Source organism: Pelophylax lessonae, assembly GCF_965119305.1.
Source record: "Pelophylax lessonae genome assembly, chromosome: 1".
Classification (NCBI taxonomy): Eukaryota; Metazoa; Chordata; class Amphibia; order Anura; family Ranidae; genus Pelophylax; species Pelophylax lessonae.
The window spans coordinates 413230217-413249106 of NC_138768.1; the positions used below are offsets into that span (position 1 = coordinate 413230217).

Consider the following 18890-nt stretch of genomic DNA (forward strand, 5'->3'; position numbering starts at 1 on the left):
ATTGACTGAGGGGACAGCCCCTAGGGGTGCGTCTATGCTAAAAGCTTTTGTATTAACAATTCTTGTTGCCTAGCTACTCCTACGGAGAAAAGGTCAATACCCATTGGTGAAGACTTGTGAGTGGGCGGCGACTGTCAGAGGACGTAAGAGAAAAATGGTTTTCCATTATTTCCTTTTACCGTTTAAAGAAAAACTACCACCCGCCCCACGCCTGGGGACCGTCATTGTTTTTTGTTCTTTGGAACGAAAGGCTTGAGTTGAGGATAAACTCTCCCTTGCCTTTTCTGTTTTTTTGTGTCCAGCACTTTTTTGGTCCCATTTTATTAAAACTCCTGGACTGACGAAAAGGGTGTTTTCCCCTGGCTCTTTTTGGTTTTAGGAAACCCCTTGTTTTTGGCTGTGGTTCTGTACAATACGGTTTCCAAGTCGGGTCCAAACAGTAAATCGTTAAGGGGATGCCGCATAATCTATTTTTAGAAGTGATGTCCCCTCCCCATGACTTCAGCCACAGGCCTCTCCTAGCTGAAGTTGAAATTAGGCCAGTGGTCCTGGCCGATATCCTTACAGATTCTGCTGACACGTTCGCCAGGAAAGCTGCTGCTCTGGTTAGAGTGGGAATGGTATTTACCAGTTCTTCCTTTGGAGTATCGCCTTCTAGCAGCTCTTGCAATTGCGTCAGCCAGTCAAATAAAGTCCTGGCCGCGCAGGTGGAAGCTATGGCTGCATTTAGATTTGCGGTTGCAGCTTCCCAAGCTCTTCTCAGAAGTGCCTCTATCTTTTTATCCATGGGATCCCTGAGAGTTCTGGAGTTGTCGAAAGCTAAATCAGCCTTGGGTTTGGTATCCTACTCTGTAAATGGATATCTGTAGTGCTGGCCTGACTGGAGCTTCCAGTTTTTCTATGGCTGTACGCAGGGGACCAATTGTGCTTTTATTTTCCTTTTTAAAAGAATTAAGCATATCCTTGAGGAACCCCTGGGACTCCTTGGCCACCATTTTATTGATGCATTTCTGGCATAGGGGTTTTTTCCATCCAATAAGAAACCTGTGACTGCAAGAGGCGCATGCCTTGCTACTGGTTTTTGCCTGTTTATAAACACCCAGTGAGGCAGGCAGTTGCCATACACAATAATGAAAAAACGTTTGTTGGTAAGGTAAAGACAGAGGGAACTCCAGAGTGCTCTGGCTTACCTTGAGCTGTTCTGACTGGCAGGATCTGCAGGGCAGGGTGGGGAGGCACCCGACAGGGTCAGTCTCAGAAAAGGAACCACAGCATAGGGACCTTCCTTCCCAACTTCAGTCCCACCCCCAGCTGCCCCCATGCAGGTTGGTGGACATACCTGCCCTGCAACCGCCTGGTATTCTGGGGTCGGCTTCCTTGCAGAAATTAGGCATTTGTCTTCGGCTTGTTTAAAGTTTAACTGTTGTGAGTTTTCTTTCAAAGTTACCTCAAAATGACCTCAGCGGATTTCCCCCGCTTCGACTTACCCCTTCCCCAAGATGGCTGCGGAAGTGCGTCAACGGAAGTGACACGTAGTACCGGTCCCAACGCCATCTTGAGCCTCCAACAGCGAGGATGCTGCCCAGGATGCCGGCTCACGGTCAGCCTGGACAGGAGCCCAAAGTGCGAGAAGACCAGGGGGTGCTGCATCACAAGGGGCGGCCCCCCCACCTCATCAGGTGTTGGCCAGAAGGGTAGTTGTGGCTAGCAGACTAGCCTAGAAAATCCGCTGGCTCCAGGTACAGTCTGGGGATACCATTGGCATACTGACAGCTGGGGGAAATGGTTGCAAACCCCCCCAGTAGGGGGCCAGCTTGCCCCAATGTGCTGCCCCTGACCTGCACTGCCCAAGGCTAGGCTGGGCTGGATTAGAGGCTGGTCAGGGAGCCTCCTGTAATTAGCACAGAGACTGGAAAAAAAGAAAAACAGATGCAGCCCCTGTGAGTCCGGAGGAAACACAATTAAACTGAGGCAGAAGGCATGACTGGCATTTTTATAATGGGGGACTAATGCGTTTCCTGTTTCAGGTGGGAGGAGCCCATCTCTCGGATGCGGCCCTGGGAGACGATTAGAGAAGACAGTGGTTATCGCTAGTAGTATAGCAGCCGCTTGCGATAATTGGGAGTGAATCCAGCAAGTTGGTTGTACCCAATTTGATAGATTGAACAACTTGGTACTTTCAGCCTGCCTATTAATGGTTTGAGCCCCGATTAGAACCGTGTATGGCCGGCCTAAAACTGAAGCACTCGGAATTGGGTGCAGCTCTGTATGGTAGCCAATCACCTTCTAACATCACCTTGTTCAATTTGGCTTCGACATTAACCACTTGCCCACTGGCCACTTATACCCCCTTCCTAACCAGGCCAATTTTCAGCTTTCAGTGCTCTTATACTCTGAATGACAATTACTCAGTCATGCAACACTGTACCCATATGCTTTTGCACAGTATGGCCACATAAAGAGGCCCAACATTCTTGACTACCTATTACACTTTTGATGGCCCTGGAGCACCAGGACAATAGAAACACCCACAAAATGACCCCATTTTGGAAATAAAACACCCAAACACATATCCTATGAGGCATAATGAATTTTTTTAAACGTGTCTTTTCTTATTTTTGGAAAATGTGGAAAGAAAATGAAAACTCATTTTTTTAAACGTATTTTTTTACACATTTTTATGGCACTGAGGGGCGCTGACGAGGATCTGCTGATAGGGCGGCACTGATGTGCACTATGGGGCGCTATAGTGGCACTGATCAGCACTATGGGACTGTAGTGGCAATGATGGGCACACTAAATGCAGCCGTCTCATGCTGCTGCACTGTGTCACCCTCCTCTCCTCACATGCTGTATCGGTGTTAGGAGAGGAGAGAGCTGAAGTGGACATGAAGTCGGTTTGTTGAAAAAATTATCACTTCCTCATTGGATGGCGCAATCATGTGTTAAAGGGTCACTGTTATTGGCCCTTTACCCCAATTCGTGATACGCTGGGTTCCGCGGACCCAGAAATCACGGACACTTCTGGGTACACGCCCCAGGGGGCGTGTAAGAAGCACGAGCATGGGAGGACGTCCTCCCAGAACTATCCGGCTGCACTGTCATTCGACTCTAGCTTGGTCAGCAAGTGGTTAAGCCCTTGTTCCCACTGCCACGACTTTGAATACAAAATCCCTGCGCGACTGCATCATGGCTTGCATATGCCTTCTTTATCAGAAGTCAATGCAAGTTGTGTAGAAGTTGCCCCAAAGTAGCGCAGGAACCTTTTTCTAAGTCGGAGGGACTTGAGTTGCACCAATTAGAATGGTTCCATTGCCGTTAATGGGGCACGATTCGTCATGTGACTCTGAGCTCTCAAGCCGTGGTAGTGTGAACCGGGGGTAAGTGCCGGTTCACACTCGCCTGCTGCGGATGCTGCACCGCATCCAAATCGCACCCCTAACATGCAAACCTGCAGATGTGTATGTTAACGACACCCCCAAATCGGTTCGCAAAACACAATGCGATTTGCAAAGTTGGATCGAATGGATGCTCACACCCATGCAATCTGATTCTGGGGCGGCCAAAAAAGGGTCCTGCACCAATTTGGTGTGATTTGAGCCATACAGAATAATGGTTCAAATTGCACTGCTGAAGACTTGCATGTGATTTGAATAGGAATGTGGTGCAATTCCTATTCAAAAATCGCATGCGGTTCCCGGACAGCATTGTGTGAACTTGCACTGAGCCTAGGTTTGAAATCGTGCGAGTTCAGCTGAGCTTCAAACCGGCATTTCAGTCTGACTTCGGGGGTGATTTGAGAGACATCTGTGCGGGTTCATGCACAGATGTCTATTGAAATCGCCCATGAAGTCGCCAAAAGTTGTGAAGAACTACTTTTGGGAATCGGTGTGGCGCCGCAAAGTCTGTGTCATACCGAATCGACACGGTGCCACTGCGGGCAAATATGACATGTCAATAGCATGCGATTTGACATGTCATATTTGCCCCATTTGAACGGGGGCTTCAACCGGGAAGCACACATGCACCAGATTTTGCACTCTCCAGTTTTAGTAAATCAGCCCCACAGAGTCCACATAATTTTAGACCCCTGCCATGGTCTAATAAACACATACAAGACAGCTGTAACTCAGTGGAATCGCTATGGGGGTCCGAGGGGTTGCGGATCGCAACTTGGTGGCACCATTAAGCTGGAAGGGATATCTGACTGCAATGGTGTCACCCCCATCAGTGACAGCGCACAGATCTGCACGCCAGCGCCAACCGCATCATTTACAGGGGTTGGTTTGGGGCAATTAAAACATGGTGTCACCCCCCCCCCCCCAAATTGGTTCTCTCCTGGGGGGGGGGGGGTGACACCATGTTTTACCGCACCAGGTGACACCAACCTTAGTGTTGCCACTGCTGTAACTATGGAGATGAAAAAGGTAAACAAAAAAAAGAGACCCCCTTGCAGTGGCAGTAAACACTGACCCATGCGATATAAAGGAGGACTGCAGACATGCACTCTGTAACAGTAAAGAAATGATAAGAACACTACATACATGAAGCTGTCCGGTTGTGTCGTAGTTCTGCACAGCAGTAATAGGTATTCAACAGATGGATCACCAGCACACCACTTCCCCGCTTGTCCAGCCCGCCTCTACAGCCTCAGCCAATAGCCGAGACAGGGGCCACCCTGTCCTATCACTGGGAGCCGCTTATCTCAGCTTCCTCAGGAGACCATCAGAAGGGAGCTGTGATTGGCTGCCTGCGCTAAGCGCCGGTTAATGCTTGAGAAGCCCGGGTGACTACGAATGACACGACTAGGACATAAAAAAAAAACAGGACAACACCATGATGAGGATGGGTAGAGTGGGCAGAAGGCACAGCTTACTGACCGGCAGTGCCGCTTCTCCTACCGGAGAGAAGGAAGAGCCCACGACGCGGAGTGATGTGCTGAGTGCACCCCTGTGCAGGCTTCGTGTAATGTTCCGTCCCGCACGAGAACCCAGTGTAGCTGGACGATAGCAAGTGGTATAGGGGTCACGGAACTAGATTGGCCATCTCATCCCTTTAACCCAGGGCACATATAAATGACACGGGTTCTGAGACTGATATAGGCACTAAGTGAGTTCAATTTCCACCTTAATCAGCCACAGAACCTGTGGAATTATTAAATGCCCTGGTTTAAAGGGAAGAGGTGGTAACCCTACACATAACATGAATACTGTACACACAATGTCCATGGCTTGGATGGAACCCTGCTGTATATTGTACTATACTGTACAGCCATCACAATGTATCCATAGGAAATCCCTGTGTGTGCTTAGATTACATAGGAGACATTCATTACACCCATACTTGTGTCATTCAATGACATTCAGAACAATCACTATATATATATATTTGGGGTTGGATAGTAGTGGGCTGTTGGTAGCTAGCAATCAACCTTACCATGCCATATCCCTTACATGTGAGGGCACAGCCAAGGGGCATACTTATGAGTAAGCGAATGTGATTTCGTGAAACGCGTCAACTATTTGGATCCTGTCTATATGATGTCTATGTCTGTCTCATGAAGTTTTGAATAAATCCACAAATTCTTTCATGTCGGAGTGCAGTCTTTCGTCTTGTATGTGTATTTGCTGCTGGGCATCCTTGGCTACTTTGTAGCTCTTATGTGTTCTGAGGACTTCCCTCACTCAGCCAGGCACCAATGCAACTGTAGTCGCTGAGCAAAATTTCTGCTTATGGGGAAGGGGGATGTGTTCTAGTTACACCTGGGCTCTGCCTTTCTTACCCGGACGTTATGCTAAGTTCTCCTGACCCCTGCACCTTGTGTTACATACTACTGAACTCTGCATTTCTTTTTATTGATCACTTGCTACTGACCCTTGCACTCTGTGTTACATACTACTGAACCCTACATTTCTTACTACTGACCCCTGCATCTTTGTGTTACATACTATTGAACCCTACATTTCTTACTACTGACCCCTGCATCTTTGTGTTACATACTATTGAACCCTACATTTCTTACTACTGACCCCTGCATCTTTGTGTTACATACTATTGAACCCTACATTTCTTACTACTGACCCTTGCACTCTGTGTTACATACTACTGAACCCTACATTTCTTACTACTGACCCTTGCACTCTGTGTTACATACTATTGAACCCTACATTTCTTACTACTGACCCTTGCACTCTGTGTTACATACTATTGAACCCTACATTTCTTACTACTGACCCCTGCATCTTTGTGTTACATACTATTGAACCCTACATTTCTTACTACTGACCCTTGCACTCTGTGTTACATACTATTGAACCCTACATTTCTTACTACTGACCCTTGCACTCTGTGTTACATACTATTGAACTCTGCATCTCTTTCTGTTGATCACTTGCTACTGACTCATGCACTGTGTGTTATTTTTTCCTGACTCCTGAATCTTTGTGTTACATACTACTGAACTCTACATTTCTTATCAATGATCACTTGCTACTGACCTCTGCACTCTGTGTTATTTCCTCCTGACCCCTGAATCTTTGTGTTACATACTACTGAACTCTACATTTCTTATCAATGATCACTTGCTACTGACCTCTGCACTCTGTGTTATTTCCTCCTGACCCCTGCATCTTTGTGTTACATACTACTGAACTCTGCATTTCTTACTAATGATCACTTGCTACTAACCTCTGCACTCTGTGTTATTTCCTCCTGACCCCTGCATCTTTGTGTTACATACTACTGAACTCTGCATTTCTTACTACTGACCCCTGCATCTTTGTGTTACATACTATTGAACCCTACATTTCTTACTACTGACCCTTGCACTCTGTGTTACATACTATTGAACCCTACATTTCTTACTACTGACCCCTGCATCTTTGTGTTACATACTATTGAACCCTACATTTCTTACTACTGACCCTTGCACTCTGTGTTACATACTATTGAACCCTACATTTCTTACTACTGACCCCTGCATCTTTGTGTTACATACTATTGAACCCTACATTTCTTACTACTGACCCTTGCACTATGTGTTACATACTATTGAACCCTACATTTCTTACTACTGACCCCTGCATCTTTGTGTTACATACTATTGAACCCTACATTTCTTACTACTAAATCCTGCACTCTGTGTTATTTCCTCCTGACCCCTGCAGCTTGTGTTACATACTACTGAACTATGCATTTCTTTATATTGATCACTTGCTACTGACTCATGCACTCAGTGTTATTTTTTCTTGACCCCTGCATCTTTGTGTTACATACTACTGAACCCTACATTTCTTACTAATGATCACTTTCTACTGACCCCTGCACTCTGTTATTTCCTCCTGACCCCTGCATCTTTGTGTTACATACTACTGAACTCTGCATCTCTTTCTGTTGATCACTTGCTACTGACTCATGCACTGTGTGTTATTTTTTCCTGACTCCTGAATCTTTGTGTTACATACTACTGAACTCTACATTTCTTATCAATGATCACTTGCTACTGACCTCTGCACTCTGTGTTATTTCCTCCTGACCCCTGAATCTTTGTGTTACATACTACTGAACTCTACATTTCTTATCAATGATCACTTGCTACTGACCTCTGCACTCTGTGTTATTTCCTCCTGACCCCTGCATCTTTGTGTTACATACTACTGAACTCTGCATTTCTTACTAATGATCACTTGCTACTAACCTCTGCACTCTGTGTTATTTCCTCCTGACCCCTGCATCTTTGTGTTACATATTACTGAACTCTGCATTTCTTACTACTGACCCCTGCATCTTTGTGTTACATACTATTGAACCCTACATTTCTTACTACTGACCCTTGCACTCTGTGTTACATACTATTGAACCCTACATTTCTTACTACTGACCCCTGCATCTTTGTGTTACATACTATTGAACCCTACATTTCTTACTACTGACCCTTGCACTCTGTGTTACATACTATTGAACCCTACATTTCTTACTACTGACCCCTGCATCTTTGTGTTACATACTATTGAACCCTACATTTCTTACTACTGACCCTTGCACTATGTGTTACATACTATTGAACCCTACATTTCTTACTACTGACCCCTGCATCTTTGTGTTACATACTATTGAACCCTACATTTCTTACTACTAAATCCTGCACTCTGTGTTATTTCCTCCTGACCCCTGCAGCTTGTGTTACATACTACTGAACTATGCATTTCTTTATATTGATCACTTGCTACTGACTCATGCACTCAGTGTTATTTTTTCTTGACCCCTGCATCTTTGTGTTACATACTACTGAACCCTACATTTCTTACTAATGATCACTTTCTACTGACCCCTGCACTCTGTTATTTCCTCCTGACCCCTGCATCTTTGTGTTACATACTACTGAACTCTGCATCTCTTTCTGTTGATCACTTGCTACTGACTCATGCACTGTGTGTTATTTTTTCCTGACTCCTGAATCTTTGTGTTACATACTACTGAACTCTACATTTCTTATCAATGATCACTTGCTACTGACCTCTGCACTCTGTGTTATTTCCTCCTGACCCCTGAATCTTTGTGTTACATACTACTGAACTCTACATTTCTTATCAATGATCACTTGCTACTGACCTCTGCACTCTGTGTTATTTCCTCCTGACCCCTGCATCTTTGTGTTACATACTACTGAACTCTGCATTTCTTACTAATGATCACTTGCTACTAACCTCTGCACTCTGTGTTATTTCCTCCTGACCCCTGCATCTTTGTGTTACATACTACTGAACTCTGCATTTCTTACTACTGACCCCTGCATCTTTGTGTTACATACTATTGAACCCTACATTTCTTACTACTGACCCTTGCACTCTGTGTTACATACTATTGAACCCTACATTTCTTACTACTGACCCCTGCATCTTTGTGTTACATACTATTGAACCCTACATTTCTTACTACTGACCCTTGCACTCTGTGTTACATACTATTGAACCCTACATTTCTTACTACTGACCCCTGCATCTTTGTGTTACATACTATTGAACCCTACATTTCTTACTACTGACCCTTGCACTATGTGTTACATACTATTGAACCCTACATTTCTTACTACTGACCCCTGCATCTTTGTGTTACATACTATTGAACCCTACATTTCTTACTACTAAATCCTGCACTCTGTGTTATTTCCTCCTGACCCCTGCAGCTTGTGTTACATACTACTGAACTATGCATTTCTTTATATTGATCACTTGCTACTGACTCATGCACTCAGTGTTATTTTTTCTTGACCCCTGCATCTTTGTGTTACATACTACTGAACCCTACATTTCTTACTAATGATCACTTTCTACTGACCCCTGCACTCTGTTATTTCCTCCTGACCCCTGCATCTTTGTGTTACATACTACTGAACTCTGCATCTCTTTCTGTTGATCACTTGCTACTGACTCATGCACTGTGTGTTATTTTTTCCTGACTCCTGAATCTTTGTGTTACATACTACTGAACTCTACATTTCTTATCAATGATCACTTGCTACTGACCTCTGCACTCTGTGTTATTTCCTCCTGACCCCTGAATCTTTGTGTTACATACTACTGAACTCTACATTTCTTATCAATGATCACTTGCTACTGACCTCTGCACTCTGTGTTATTTCCTCCTGACCCCTGCATCTTTGTGTTACATACTACTGAACTCTGCATTTCTTACTAATGATCACTTGCTACTAACCTCTGCACTCTGTGTTATTTCCTCCTGACCCCTGCATCTTTGTGTTACATATTACTGAACTCTGCATTTCTTACTACTGACCCCTGCATCTTTGTGTTACATACTATTGAACCCTACATTTCTTACTACTGACCCTTGCACTCTGTGTTACATACTATTGAACCCTACATTTCTTACTACTGACCCCTGCATCTTTGTGTTACATACTATTGAACCCTACATTTCTTACTACTGACCCTTGCACTCTGTGTTACATACTATTGAACCCTACATTTCTTACTACTGACCCCTGCATCTTTGTGTTACATACTATTGAACCCTACATTTCTTACTACTGACCCTTGCACTATGTGTTACATACTATTGAACCCTACATTTCTTACTACTGACCCCTGCATCTTTGTGTTACATACTATTGAACCCTACATTTCTTACTACTAAATCCTGCACTCTGTGTTATTTCCTCCTGACCCCTGCAGCTTGTGTTACATACTACTGAACTATGCATTTCTTTATATTGATCACTTGCTACTGACTCATGCACTCAGTGTTATTTTTTCTTGACCCCTGCATCTTTGTGTTACATACTACTGAACCCTACATTTCTTACTAATGATCACTTTCTACTGACCCCTGCACTCTGTTATTTCCTCCTGACCCCTGCATCTTTGTGTTACATACTACTGAACTCTGCATCTCTTTCTGTTGATCACTTGCTACTGACTCATGCACTGTGTGTTATTTTTTCCTGACTCCTGAATCTTTGTGTTACATACTACTGAACTCTACATTTCTTATCAATGATCACTTGCTACTGACCTCTGCACTCTGTGTTATTTCCTCCTGACCCCTGAATCTTTGTGTTACATACTACTGAACTCTACATTTCTTATCAATGATCACTTGCTACTGACCTCTGCACTCTGTGTTATTTCCTCCTGACCCCTGCATCTTTGTGTTACATACTACTGAACTCTGCATTTCTTACTAATGATCACTTGCTACTAACCTCTGCACTCTGTGTTATTTCCTCCTGACCCCTGCATCTTTGTGTTACATACTACTGAACTCTGCATTTCTTACTACTGACCCCTGCATCTTTGTGTTACATACTATTGAACCCTACATTTCTTACTACTGACCCTTGCACTCTGTGTTACATACTATTGAACCCTACATTTCTTACTACTGACCCCTGCATCTTTGTGTTACATACTATTGAACCCTACATTTCTTACTACTGACCCTTGCACTCTGTGTTACATACTATTGAACCCTACATTTCTTACTACTGACCCCTGCATCTTTGTGTTACATACTATTGAACCCTACATTTCTTACTACTGACCCTTGCACTATGTGTTACATACTATTGAACCCTACATTTCTTACTACTGACCCCTGCATCTTTGTGTTACATACTATTGAACCCTACATTTCTTACTACTAAATCCTGCACTCTGTGTTATTTCCTCCTGACCCCTGCAGCTTGTGTTACATACTACTGAACTATGCATTTCTTTATATTGATCACTTGCTACTGACTCATGCACTCAGTGTTATTTTTTCTTGACCCCTGCATCTTTGTGTTACATACTACTGAACCCTACATTTCTTACTAATGATCACTTTCTACTGACCCCTGCACTCTGTTATTTCCTCCTGACCCCTGCATCTTTGTGTTACATACTACTGAACTCTGCATCTCTTTCTGTTGATCACTTGCTACTGACTCATGCACTGTGTGTTATTTTTTCCTGACTCCTGAATCTTTGTGTTACATACTACTGAACTCTACATTTCTTATCAATGATCACTTGCTACTGACCTCTGCACTCTGTGTTATTTCCTCCTGACCCCTGCATCTTTGTGTTACATACTACTGAACTCTGCATTTCTTACTAATGATCACTTGCTACTAACCTCTGCACTCTGTGTTATTTCCTCCTGACCCCTGCATCTTTGTGTTACATACTACTGAACTCTGCATTTCTTACTAATGATCACTTGCTACTAACCTCTGCACTCTGTGTTATTTCCTCCTGACCCCTGCATCTTTGTGTTACATACTACTGAACTCTACATTTCTTATCAATGATCACTTGCTACTGACCTCTGCACTCTGTGTTATTTCCTCCTGACCCCTGCATCTTTGTGTTACATACTACTGAACTCTACATTTCTTATCAATGATCACTTGCTACTGACCTCTGCACTCTGTGTTATTTCCTCCTGACCCCTGCATCTTTGTGTTACATACTACTGAACTCTGCATTTCTTACTAATGATCACTTGCTACTTACCTCTGCACTTTGTGTTATTTCCTCCTGACCCCTGCATCTTTGTGTTACATACTACTGAACTCTGCATTTCTTACTACTGACCCCTGCATCTTTGTGTTACATACTATTGAACCCTACATTTCTTACTACTGACCCTTGCACTCTGTGTTACATACTATTGAACCCTACATTTCTTACTACTGACCCCTGCATCTTTGTGTTACATACTATTGAACCCTACATTTCTTACTACTGACCCTTGCACTCTGTGTTACATACTATTGAACCCTACATTTCTTACTACTGACCCCTGCATCTTTGTGTTACATACTATTGAACCCTACATTTCTTACTACTGACCCTTGCACTCTGTGTTACATACTATTGAACCCTACATTTCTTACTACTGACCCTTGCACTCTGTGTTACATACTATTGAACCCTACATTTCTTACTACTGACCCCTGCATCTTTGTGTTACATACTATTGAACCCTACATTTCTTACTACTAAATCCTGCACTCTGTGTTATTTCCTCCTGACCCCTGCAGCTTGTGTTACATACTACTGAACTATGCATTTCTTTATATTGATCACTTGCTACTGACTCATGCACTCAGTGTTATTTTTTCTTGACCCCTGCATCTTTGTGTTACATACTACTGAACCCTACATTTCTTACTAATGATCACTTTCTACTGACCCCTGCACTCTGTTATTTCCTCCTGACCCCTGCATCTTTGTGTTACATACTACTGAACTCTGCATTTCTTACTACTGACCCATGCACTCTGTGTTAATTCATCCTGGCCTCTGCACCTTGTATTATACACTACTGACCCTGCACTCTGTATTCCTTCCTACTGACCCCTGCACCTTGTGTTACATACTACTGACCCATTACTCTGCATTTCTTACTATTGACCACCTGCACTCTGCAACATGCTATTAACTTCTGAGCTGTGTGTTACTTCTTCCTGACCCCTGCATCTTTATGTTACACACTACTGAACTCTGCATTTCTTACTACTAACCCCTGCACTCTGTGCTACTTCCTCCTAACCCCTGCACCTTGTGTTACATACTACTGAACTCTGCATTTATTACTCTTGGCCACCTGCACTCTGCTACTTGCTACTGACCCCTGCACTCTTTGTTACTTCCTCTTAACCCCTGTACTATGTACCCCATACTCATTCACATAGGAGAGGGGGCAGGATCTGGGGCCCCCTTGTCAAAGGGGGCTTCCAGATTCCAATAAGTCCCCGCCCACAGACCCTCACAACCACCAACCAGGGATGTGGGGAAGAGGCCCTTGTCCTCATCAACATGGGAACAAGGTGCTTTGGGGGGGGGGGGGGGCTGCCCTAAAGCACCCCTCCTTATGTTGTGGGCATGTGGCCTGGTATCGTTCAGGAGGGAGGGTGCGATTGTCCCCCCCCCCCCTCCATTTTCCTGACCTGCTGGGCTGCATGCTCGAGTAAGAGCCTGGTATGGATTGGGAGGGGACCCCACACCATTTTTTTCAGCAATTTTTAAATGCTGGCAATTATTTTCTTTACATTCAGCTGTTAGTGAGGGACTCCACTGACAACTGATGACGCATCCATTGTTAATGATGCTGTGGCTGCTCCGCTTCCTAACAACTGTGTCTATTGGTTAAGGATGCCGGCGCCTGCCAGTTCCTTAACTATCGCAGGCCAAGACTACTACTTATTTACTGCTAGCATTTATTAATTTACTTTTGTGAATTGACTTTAACTCCTGTTTTATGCAGTATGTATCAAGAGTTTTTTCTTTATACAATAAATACCTCATAAAGCAATAGTGAATTGACATTTTCAGGCTCTCATGACGTATTTGTGAAAACACGTTTTTATGCAGAGCTGCACCAGAGTTTGCACGTTCCCATTTTAGTAAATCAACCCCAGTGTAATTGTCAGTATAGGTGCCAGTTTATGTCCTTGTCAGTTAGTGGCAGTGTAAGTGGCAATACTAGAATAAGTGTGTTTTAGGTAAGATAAAAAAAAAAAGGTTTTATAGTTAGTTTTAGTGTCTTTAGGTAGGACAAAAAACAAAACAAAATAGGGGTGTACTCACTTTTCTTGCCAGCGGTTTAGACATTAAAGTGGTAGTATACTTAAAAAAAAAAAACCCTGCAAGACAAAGGCATAATGAGCTAGTATGCATCACATACTAGCTCATTATGAAACACTTACCTTAGAACGAAGCCCCGACACGGACCCCCGGAAACAGCTGTGGGAGCTGACATGATCCCTCGGCGTCTCTTCCGGGTTCGGTGGCTCCGGCGCTGTGATTGGCCGGAGCCATGATGACGTCACTCCCGCGCATGCGCGCGGGAGTCATTTCTCGGCAAGTTCCCGGCAAGGAACGCTGAAGGTCCGTCGGACCTTCAGAGCGCATGCGCTGCTTGCGTGAGCGGCTGCATGCAGTGCAAATATCTCCTAAACCGTGCAGGCTTACCTGTAGTTAAAAGTCGCAAAAAGCGGTATACTACCGCTTTAATGGCTGTGTGTTGAGTTATTTTGAGGGGACAGCAAATTTACATTTGTTACACAAGCTGTACACTCACTAATTTACATTGTAGCAAAGTGTCACTTCTTCAGTGTTGTCACATGAAAAGATATAATAAAATATTTACAAAAATGTGAGGGGTGTACTCACTTTTGTGAGATACTGTATACAGTAATACTATTTCAAAGTTAGAAAATTGGGCTTGGGTGTTTGTTTTGACCCTGGTCGTGAAAGGATTAAAGGAGTTGTAAAGTCAGAAGGACATTTATCTTTTTTGTTTACAAACTTTTATTCAGGGTGTAAAAAAAAAGTACAAAGAATCAATATGCATTAACAGAGGTGCATTACATACCATATTAGCATAATGACACTATAAAAAGTATCAAAAAGAAACTTTAAACATATGTAGCTGAATTATTGACATGGTATTCATCAAAATCAAAGAAGTATCAAAAAATAACAGAGCAGTATATACATTAAAGCCCATATGTAAATTAATGAAGGATGTAAGACTTCCTCAGTTATCCAACCTGGTGAAAGAGGATCTCAAAGTGGCTAAACCATGGAATCCATTTGTTATCAAAAAATGTCATAGAAAGCTATTTAATATAGGTTTCCATTGAAGTGTAGGGACTGATGGTGATTTCCAAGGCAATGAGCCACAATATTGAAACACTAATGGAGTGGATTAATCTCATTTGGGGTATGGATAGCTGTGGGATAGATTGGAATAATAGGCAGTCAACTAATTTAAGGCTTATCTGAACACCTGCGATTTTCGAAGCAAAATCAGAAAGACAGTTCCAAATATGAGAGACCTTATCACAGTCCCAAAATATATGTGAAAAGGAACCTGGGGTTCGGGCAGCCCCTGAAGCACTTTGGTGGGACAGAGGGGGAAATGGCATTTAGATTTGTGGGGGTCAAGTACCATCTTGTGAACAGTTTGATTGCTGTATCCCTGATAGTTAGTGATCTAGTGCATTTACGGAGATCGGTAACACCTTCATCCCATTCCTCCCTTGAAAACACAATATTACATTCCGATTCCCACTTCAACATATATGGTTGTTTTACTGGTGAGTTAGTATCTACAAGCACTATATGGCCATATGGTGGGACCAAATCCCCATTTTTATTTATGGATTGTCTTCAAATTTGGTAATTTCTTTTGCATGTGTGCGCTATTCTTCTTTTTTAATATAAGTATCTACAAGATTGTTGTATGTTTCTGATATGAGGCCTTGCCCCCTAGGGAATTTGAGGCAAATTGTCTCATAGAATGTGGGCTTTTCCAATACCATAATCGAGTATTGTGAGGAGTAAAAGTGTCTAATTTGCAAGAAGTTTCTATGTTCTTCATGAGGTATCTGGTATATGGATAGTAGTTCTGAAAACGTCATAAAAGAAGAGTTTCTAATACATTTATGGAGAGAGGTGAGATCGTGATCTATCCACCAAGAGAAAACATCTGCCCTATACAGTCCCAAGGGGAGTTTGGGGTCCCCCAGAAAAGATGCTTGCGGCAGAGAATCAGAGATTATTCTAAATTTTATCTTATATAGTCTGCAGAGCTGTAATGAGTGTAAAACCAAATGATTCAGGAGTGTGACTTTGCATGGTGGGATTCCCTTTGACCAAAGAATACCCGAAAGGGAATATGGGGCTATAAAATTCACCCAAGACACTTCCGAACCAGAAGCGTGCCATTGTGCTATCTGCGTAAATCTCGCAGCTAAATAGTATTGCCAAAAATCTGGGAGGCCGAAGCCCCCCTTAGTTTGTGGAGAGTATAGCACATCTGACGAGAATCTTGAGTGGGAATCCAACCATATAAACCTGTTAACTTCCCTCTGGAACTTGGTAATGAAGATTTTGTTAATTCTAATAGGTAAGTCTCTGAACAAGTATAGAATCTTAGGGAAAATGGTCATCTTCACAGCTGTAAATCTGCCCAAGAAGGATATGTGATAAGACCTCCATACCCTTAACAGATTTCTAAGTTTAATAAATATCAGTGTATAGTTTTTGGAAAACAAGGATTCAAGTTGCGGTGCCAAACTAATACCTAAATAAGGAATGGAGTCCATTGACCATGCAAATGTAAATTAACTTTTCAGAGAACTGTAGTGTGTGGATGGAATATTTATTGACATGCCAATAGATTTGGAAATGTTTACAGTAAGACCGGAGAGAGAGGAGAAATCATCTAACGTTTTGAGTAAGTTTGGAAGGGAGATAATTGGATTGGTGAGAAATAAAATCATGTCGTCAGCATACATGCTCAGTTTATATGTTGTCTCGCCAGTTGTGTAACCATTAATATCAGGGTGTGAAAGAATCGCTTTGGCTCTATGGCCAACCCAAACAACAAGGGAGAGAGGGGGCATCCCTGTCTTGTACCTCTTCCTGTTTCAAAGAACTCTGAATTGCATCCAGGAATTCTTATTCTTGTTTGTGGATTTTTGTATAAAGCTTGAAATGCATGAAGGAATTCGCCACAAAACCCATATTTCTGTAAAACAAGAGTTAAGAATTAACAGGAAACGCTATTGAAAGCTTTGTTAATGTCCAACCTTAAAAAGAGAACTTGTTTCATGTTTAAATTTGCGTCCTGGATTATGTTTGTCACTAAACGAATATTGTCCGTTATTTGATGGCCTGGGATGAAGCCTGTTTGATATGGGGAAATAAGTGAGGGGATGATTGAAGCCAATCTATTAGCCAATAGTCTACTAAAAATGTTCAAATCATTGTTTATAACAGAAATAGGGCGATAATTTTGAGGTAACGTATGGTCTTTGTCTGGCTTAGGAATTAGAGACATATTGGCTAATAACATCTCCTCTGGGAATGTACCCCCGTTAAGAATGTCATTGTATAGTGAGGATACGTGAGGGACAAGAAGCTGGGAGAATTGCTTGTTATATGACGATGAGAATCCGTCCGGACCCGAAGCTGATTTTCTTTTGAGGGATTTTATAATTTGGATAAATTCATCTTCTGTGCAAGGAGCATTTAATTTTGTGTGTTGGCTTTGAGACAATGAGGGGATGGAAAGCATTCTATGCATTAAGATAAAATACCTGTGTGCAGCAGTCCCTCTCTGTCCAGCGATGTCCACGAGTGTCTTAGCCATCTGAGGAGGCAGAGCCAGGTCGGTGCTCTGTGTCTGAATTGGAAACAGGGAGCTGTGACTCGGCTTGGGTGTCCCCATAGCAAGCTGCTTGCTGTGGGGGCACTGAACAGGAGGGGGGGGCCAGGAGAGCAGAAGAGGGACCCGACAAGAGGAGGATCCAGGCTGCTCTGTGCAAATCCACTGCAATAGAGCAGGTAAGTATAACATGTTTGTTATTTTTAAAGGGAAAAATGGAGACTTTACATTCGCTTTAAAGCTGATTTTCATGTTTCCTGTCACTTTAACCACTTGGTGACCTCTGACTACTTCCGGGTTTAGAACGCACGCATGCATGCACATACACAGCAGGAGCCTGTCAGAAAGTCCCAGCCAATTAATGAATGGTAAATGCTACACCTCTAATATATCTTAATGTATATATTTGTATTTTTTTTATATTCCATTTCTACCTTTGGGTGGACTACTGTATATATCTGTGCATTTTTCTCTATTGTCCATCAACAGACGCAGCCTCATCTCCATGAGCTGAGTGGGTTATGCTGCCACCTGCAGGAGTAGTCTAGGCAGTACGTTAGTACAAAACTTTTAACATGTACACGCCCACGGGGCTGTCCCTCCAGGCATAACCCCCATTGCCACAGCCCAGCACATCCATTTGTTTCTGCCTAGAGAAGAAGTAGGACCTAGGTTTCCTTCTCTTTACTCACTTGCTAGCTAGTGTTCAGGGAAGACTTTTCCTGGTGATCTACAAGCAAGGATGCCGGCTGGGGTTTCGCACTGGATAATCTAGATACTTATGGTCCCCCCAGTCTGGCCTATGAGCATGAGCAGGTTATAGTCCCGACCTAGGCCTAGCCACGACGGTGCCCCTTTTCTGGATGGGGACGAGCCTGGAAGCGGATGCCTTGCTGGGATACGACGACCTGAAACGCCCTGAGTCACAGTGTACCCTTCGGCTGGCAGCACCCCCACATCGGGTGGGAGGCAGTCTGCCCCGAGCAGAGCCCACCCTGTCCATGGCATGGTGAGTAAATGTGCCCCCCTTGCCTCTCCTGGCCTTGGGAGGATGTGGGCCCTCTCTTGGGGTTAATGGAATTTGTGTCTCCCAAAAGAATTTGTGCCCGGTCTGTGTGTCCTACCCTCCCCCCTTCCCTGTCCCTGCGATGGCTGTGTGTCTGGAACGCCTGGCGCCCTGGGGGGGGGGTGGGAAGTCATGGTAC

The 18890-nt window shown here is 43.5% G+C and overlaps 1 protein-coding gene across 1 annotated transcript in view; it reads right to left on the bottom strand.

Annotated features, from left to right (window-relative positions):
• Positions 1–4573, bottom strand: part of CNTLN (centlein) — a 712784-nt gene extending 708211 nt beyond the window's left edge. The window contains exon 1 of the mRNA XM_082272784.1: positions 4545–4573. The gene's annotated coding sequence lies outside the window, so the exon portion shown is untranslated. The remainder of the gene's footprint in view (positions 1–4544) is intronic.
• Positions 4574–18890: the final 14317 nt, after the last annotated feature.